At 42.1% G+C, this 7,384-nt stretch overlaps 1 non-coding gene across 1 annotated transcript; it reads right to left on the bottom strand.

Annotated features, from left to right (window-relative positions):
• Positions 1-203: 203 nt before the first annotated feature.
• Positions 204-310, bottom strand: LOC133076048 (U6 spliceosomal RNA). The gene has a single exon (XR_009697467.1). It is a non-coding gene; the product is annotated as a U6 spliceosomal RNA (small nuclear RNA).
• Positions 311-7,384: the final 7,074 nt, after the last annotated feature.

The following is a 7,384-nucleotide window of genomic DNA, read 5'->3' as shown; positions in this document are numbered from 1 at the left end:
CCAGGAGGGAAGAGTTTGCCTGAAGCAAACTAGGGGACAGACTTCCAGCAAGTTCCAACAGCATGGCACCACAGTGACTTCTCTGCCATCCTGTGAGCCACAGCTGGGCCCTCTCCAGCACTGTCTGGACAAAGGTCTGGAGGTGGAGGTAGAGTCCTTCTTTGGGTGTTCTATCTCAACCCTGTATTATTATTATTTTTCTTTTAAATATGGAATGCATCATGAATTTGAGTGTCATCCTTGCACATGTGCCATGCTAATCTTCTCTGTATTGTTCTGATTTTAGTACATGTGCTGCTGAAGCAAGCACTCAACTCTATATTCTTTAGAGTTCTCTTTTTTTACTTTAATTTTTGTTGGAGTATAGTTGATTTAGCATGTGGTGTTAGTTTCAGGTGTACAGTAAAGTGAATCAGTTATACATATACATATATCCACTCTTTTTCAGCTTCTTTTCCCATATAGACCATTACAGAGTACTGAGTAGAGTTCCCTGTGCTATACAGTAGGTCCTTATTAGTTTTCTATTTTACCTATAGTAGTGTGTATATGTCAATCCCGATCTCCCAATTTATCCCCTCCCTCTTTACTTCTCACGTTAATCCCCTAGTAGAGTTAAAAATTCTTAAAAAAAAAAAAATTCTTCATATTAAACTTTCTCTGTTCAAATAATTGTCAGTTCAAATCTCTTTCCTGATTGGACCCAGACTGAAAATCAGATACTGTTAAATTTTCCTGAGTACCTTCAATGAAGTACAACAAGAAATTTGCATGCTCTCATTGAGATTTTCCTGGATGCAGGTAGAGAAAAAGAAGAATTGGAAAGTGAGAATGCTGAGGTCCAAATCAAGAAAGTAATCATCTGCTGGACCGAAGTGAAGAGCTCAAGTTCCCTGATTCACTTCCCTTTCTGTGTGTAAGATTACAGCGTTGACTGAGAAAGGGTGAGATCCTGGCCACTGGGGAGGAATGAATGGAGGATTTGGGGTACCCTGCCTCGCTGAGCTGTACCACAGTGCCACACACTGGCTCCCCTCCTGACAAATAGGATGGCAATGTCATGGCAAAGTATATTGGACTGGAATTCAGTCTGGGGGGTAGAGTGATATTCTAGAAGATAGAGAGCAAGAGTTCTCTGCCACCCCAGCCAGTTTCTTCATCTACACTGTCCTGAGACAAAGTTTGTCAAACAGAGCGCCCTGGATATGTGTTATCCCCAGAGTTGCTGCTAACAAGCAGAAAATCTGAGGGTCTCCCAGTCTTGTCTCTTCAATCTAGCAGCCCCATGACCTGACACATTTTTTGGTGTTTGCTGTGAGGAAGTTCCCCTAAAATGAAACTGATAAACAGATGACTACAGTTTTATCAGAAATGTAGCACCAGCAGAAATCCAACCTGTGACAGGCCTGTGATTCATTAAAATCAACGGGGCAGAATTTACCAAAATTCATCAAACTAGATGATCAAAGTAGGTGCATTTTATCATACATAAATAATACTTCAATAAAGTTGATTTTTAAAAATAAATAAAAAGTAAAAATAAAATCAATAGGGCAGAATGTCCTAATTCCTTAGAGTCTCAAGAAGAGTCTCATTTTGGTACCCCAATAACTTTAACAAAAAATGAATTGCAAATGAGATAGACCCCTTCCTTCTCCTTAGACAGGCTAGTCTATGCTAATGTCCTTTTAGGTGTTCCCCTGGCAACAGTAATGATCCCAGCAGGTAATATCAGAGAGCCAGATCCATTGACAACGGGATTCTCACAACTCTCAAGTCAACCATGAGACTCAGTGGTTCTCTGCTTTGCTTCATTAACTCTGTCCAACAGCAGACAGTACATACTCTATGGTTCCTTCTCCTTTCTCCATGTTCTAAATGGAAATTCTTATTGTAGTTGTATTTGTTTTGCATTGTGGCACATGAGAGGTGGTTGATAGGGATTACATTTATGATTTAGCCTAAGACTGCAGGATGGGACTTCCCTGGTGATCCAGTGGGTAAGACTCCAAACTCCCAATGCAGGGGACCCAGGTTCGATCCCTGGTTGGGGAACTAGATACCACGTGCGTGCCTCAACTAAGAGTTCACATGCCGCAACTAAGACCTGGCACGACCTAAATAAATAAATAACTAAATATTTTTAAAAAATCATTACCATATGCAGAGAGTGAGAAAGCAAATGTGGCAAAATATTAATTAAAAAGAAAACACTGCAGGATGATGAGATATTAAAACTGGACCAGGGGAATTCCGTGGCCATCCAGTGGTTGGGACTCCTCGCTTTCACTGCCAAGGGCACGAGTTCAATCCCTGGTGGAGGAACTAAAATCCCACAAGCCGTGGGGCACGGCCATAACAAACAAACAAAAGCAAACAAACAAAACTGGACTAGATTAAGACTCAACTAAAGGAAGAAGTAAGAGATATTGCACTGGAAAAATAGTAGTCTTGTGACATTGCCTCTAGAAGCACAGCTGGAAGGGGCTTTGGATTGTCTCCTTTTGAGGAAGTACAAATGCATATGTATTGAGGGGGAAATGGCTGGAATAATTAACTTTAAGAACAGAAAGAAGAGTGTTTATGTTCTGGACTGTTCTTCTATTTCCCTAAAAATTAGGCTTTGTTTGCTTTTAAAAACTGGTGTTAAGCTTTTGCCTCCACTGTTATACTGGAACTAATCTTGTAATAGTTGCCTTTGTCCTCGCTGTGAGCCCAGGACGGAACAATGCCCAGAAGATGTCAATAAATGTTTGAAGTAAATGAAAGAAAAAAAGGAAAAAGAAAAAGGGAGGAGGAGGAAGAGAGAAGGTGGGTAGGACAAAGGACGGGGAGAGGGATCTTTTTCTTCTATAACTTTCTCTCAAACATCATCAAAGAAAATTTGGAATGTGAGTTGATTTGTTGAAATCTCTTGCCATTTCTGGTCTAATCTATAGCTCTGCCTCTGAGGACAGCATAGTTTATCCAGCGAAACAACTTTAGCTGCATTCAGAATATCTTTTTCTCTGCTGGTTTGCTCTCTGCAGATTGGCTTTCTCTGCTTGGGGAAGGAAGGAGGTGGCTGCCCCACAGCTCCTGTTAACATACCTTCCAAGTTAATGTAAGCAGATAAATGAGGGGGTCCCCGGAGAAAGAGAACCGGGAACGGCTTTCTTGACATAAGAGAAGCCATTTTGGTCTCAGACATTTTGTGATCTGAGCCTGGCCACAATGCTTGCCCTTGAACAGGTCTCAGTATTAATGATCATAAGGGAACAAAGGAATTCAGGAAGAGAGAAAAGCGCAGGGATAAAGCAGAGTCTTAGTTCCTCCTCAAGGGATATACATAATAATATATCTTTCAGTGCTGCAGGAACTAAGCCCCCCCCCCCCCCCCCCCGCCTGCCCCCGCCCTACCCTGACCAGGTGCAGAATGGAAGAAATGTGTTGTTGACCCTCCTGACTTCAATCAACTAAATCGTGGACTCTGTCAATCTTTGCCCCAATTCTATGCTGAATTCTCCTCTGCTCAAGCCCCTTCACGAATATGCATGTACCCTTAGCTTAAAACTTGTCCAATTTTGCTGTTCAGGTAGACAGTGCTTTAGGAGAGATCCCTGGTGTTCTCCTCACTTGTTGCAAGTAATAAGTCCTTCCTTCTCCCAACCTTTGGCTTGGTTGTGTCTATTGGCTAGATACCCACCAAGAGGCGAACCCAGTTTTCGGGCAACATTAATGCACTTAATGGAGACCGACTAGAATATAGGGATCTCAATTCCATATTCTTGAAACTGTGACAGTCTCAAGTTGGGACGATACACACCCCTATGCTAATCGATTTGTAACATGGAGGTTTTACTTCACAGGATACATAGGCCCAATGGGGTTACTAATAGGAATATTATTTAAAACGACAGCTGTATAATAGTATATAAAAATGCTGCTGATATGGAATTAAATGTAAGGTAAATAGCATGAAAATGCATATTTATAATGACATTTATGAAGGAGTTGAAATTTAACTGTCCCAAACCGGGGTAGACTAAAAAGGTGAATTCCTTTATTTTCTATGTTTAATTATATCTCACTTTTGAGTTTCCATTTGTGCTAGTTTGCAGAGATGTGAGGAGGGAATTTAAACTTGCAATGGAAAGTAACTCAGTTCCTTCTCTTCTGGGAAGCAGAACCACTTTTGCAGTGTTTTTTTCTCCTTTACCTTCCCCTTGTCCTTCTAAAGTGTTGATTCAGTTAGGAAAATGGGTCAGGGTTCAATCAGGAAAGAAAGCTCTCAATAAGTAGTTCAAAAGAAAATGTTTAATACGGAAAATTAATTACAAAGATGTCAAAATTGCTGAAAGACCAAGTGTGATAGCAAGGCAAACACAGAAGCCACTGAGAAAAGGCAGGGACTGTCCAGCAGGAACTGGGACCATAGAGGGAAGGGTGGTCTTCCAGAAGCTGGAACTGAAACAGGAGGGGAGGAGGCAGGGCACAACCTTTAAAAGAATGATATAGCCATAGGACATGACAAAAACTGGTTAGAACTAACTAGATCCAAGATGGCAGAAGATTTGACTTCCATTGGACTTTGAGCCTCATTATACGCTCATTGTAATACATTAGCATAAGCTAAGTGACACACCCACCAGCACCATGACAGTTCTGAGGCCAACCATCAAAGATCAAAAAGTAGGAGGTGGCCCAATTCCTGGAAATCTCTACCCCTTCCCCAAAATAGTTGGAATAATCCTCCCCCTCATTAGCCTATGAAATTATCCAGCCCATAAAAACTAACCATGCCATATTTCTGTGCCTCTCGCCTTCTGAGATGGCCTACACTCTGTCTGTGGAGCGGGTTTCTCTCTAAATAAATCTACTTCTTACCTATCACTTTGTCTCTCACTGAATTCTTTCTGTGATGAGACATCAAGAACCTGAGCTTTGGACTCCCTAGCAGTCCAGTGGTTAAGACTGCTCACTCCCAATGCAGGGGGTCCAGATCCATCCCTGGTCGGGGAACTAGATCCCCGCATGCATGCCGCAACTAAGAAGCCTGCATGCTGCAACTAAGAAGTCCCCATGCTGCAACGAAGACCCTGCACGCTGCAACTAAGACGCAGAGCAGCCTAAATAAATAAATAAATAAATAAATAATAAATTAATGAATTTAAAACTAAAAAGAACCTGAACTTCATTAAGTCCTGAGACCAGGTGTGTGATCTCAATTAAAAGATGGTGGGTTCAAGTCCCAATCCGAGGTCCACAGTTTCAGAAACATGGAAGAAACGAGGCCACTGCCAGAAGCAAAGAGAGGGTAAAATTCTGTCACCCAATTGCAATGTGTGTGTGTGTAGGGGGATGTTTCCCATATGCTAAACAATTCTCAGATATCAGCTGAGAGTCCTACAAATCAACTCAATTCTGATACCTACCTGAATATAGTGCCAGATCCCACAGGTTAAGGGCTCAGTCCTGCAAGACTGCCCATCCCCCTGCCCACTTCAGACACCAAATCAAAAGTCCAGGTTGTCACCTGTGCTTCTGACCCATTAGCTATAAATCAGAGGTTCCCACTACTCCTTACTTGGGTTTGATTAATTTGCTAGAGTGGCTTACAGAACTCAGGAAAGCAGTTTACTCACTAGATTACTGGTTTATTATAAAAGGATATATACAACTCAGGAACAACCAGATGAAGGGATGTGTAGGGCAAAGGATGGGGGAAAGGATGCGGAGCTTCCATGCTCTCTAACCAGGCCACTTTCCTCAGTTTCCATGTGTTCACCAAGTCAGAAGCTCTCTAAACCCTGTCCTTTGGGGTTGTTATGTAGGCTTCATTACAGAGGCATCATTGAGTAAATCATTAACCATTGGTGAGGGAACTCAAACTCCAGCCCCTCCCTCCCTGGAGGTCTGGGTGTGGTACTAAAAGTTCCAACCCTTTAAGCACTTGGTTGGTTCCTCTGGAGACCAGCCTCCAACCTCTGGGGCTTTCCCAAAGTCACCTTAGTAACATAAAAAAAAGATACCTTTGCTGTTCTTATCAATTAGGAAATTCAAAAGGTTTTTAGGAGAGCTCTGTGCCCAAAACAGGGACAAAGAACAAATATATATTTCTTATTATAAATCACAATATCACAGAGGGAGAAATACCTTGACTTCTTCCTTCCTTCTTCCTTCCAGTTTCTCTTCAATGCCTCCCACTGGCTGAATATAGCAAGAAGTCAGTTGGTAAGGGAAAATGGGATACAGTTTGCAAGGGTTAACTCCAGCAATACAGAGCAGAATAGAGGAATGGTGGGGCAGGGCAGGAGGAACAGATCTGGTAGTCATTAAGCAAATATCTAGCTCAGATACTCTGAGCTATGAATAACAAAAGAGCCAACTGAGAATGGCTTAAACTATTAGAAAGGTTTAACAGGAGGTAGGGTAGGGAATTCCCCGGCAGGCAGTCCAATGGTTAGGACTTCACTGTAGGGCGGTTTCAGGGTTGATGAGATTAATGCTCAATTACATCAAGGGCCTCCATTCTTCAATCTTTCAGCTCTGACATCTTCAGTCCTTTGGCTTATCCTCTGGCTTGTTCTTTTCATGGTTTCATGATGGTTGCAGAGTTTCAGGCAGCATAGATAGACAGAAATACATCCAGAAGTAGCATGGAATTGTTTATTCCTGTTTTTTGATCAGCAAAGAAAAGCACTTGCTGAAGCCCCTCAGAAGAATTCCTGTCACACCTCCTTGATCATAATTGAGTCACAGGCCCAGGCCTAAATGTGTAAGAAGAAATAACCCATCCAGATTGGCTCATCTCAATCATGGGTTTCCCCCGTTGAGCTGAGAATAAGGGTTACCTCCTAAAAGATAGAGCTGGGAGAAAAATAGAAGCTACCTAAACAAAAATCATGATTTGTTAGAGTGGGGGATGGAAGTAGGATTTATGAATGCTTGTTGGGAATTCCCTGGTGGTCCAGTGGTTGGGACTCCGTGCTTTCACTGTTGAGGGTGTGGGTTCAATCCCTGGTCGGGGAACTAAGATCCTGCAAGCTGTGCAGTGCGGCCAAAAAAAAAGAATGCTTGTTGATAGGAACATGGTGCCTATTGCGGTTTCCCTTTCACATTTTTATTCACTTGAACTCCTTCTTACTTAGCCTGAGGCATCCATCTGTCTGCGTGTGTGTGTGCGCGCGCGCGCGCGCGCTGGGGTGAAGAGGGGAAAGGAAGAAATTAGTATTAATTTAACAGGAATGTAAAGAACTTTGCTTTTTTATTTTGGAAAAAAAGAACATTTCCAAAACAAGCTTAAACAATTAAATTATATGCCTTCAGTGAATAGGTTATTTATGTACATGATCAGGAGTAATATTGAAAATATTTGGACTTCCCTGGTGGCGCAGTGGTTAAG

The sequence above is a fragment of the Eubalaena glacialis genome, chromosome 15, assembly GCF_028564815.1.
Source record: "Eubalaena glacialis isolate mEubGla1 chromosome 15, mEubGla1.1.hap2.+ XY, whole genome shotgun sequence".
Lineage (NCBI taxonomy): Eukaryota > Metazoa > Chordata > Mammalia > Artiodactyla > Balaenidae > Eubalaena > Eubalaena glacialis.
This window is presented reverse-complemented; position numbering and strand designations above follow the sequence as displayed.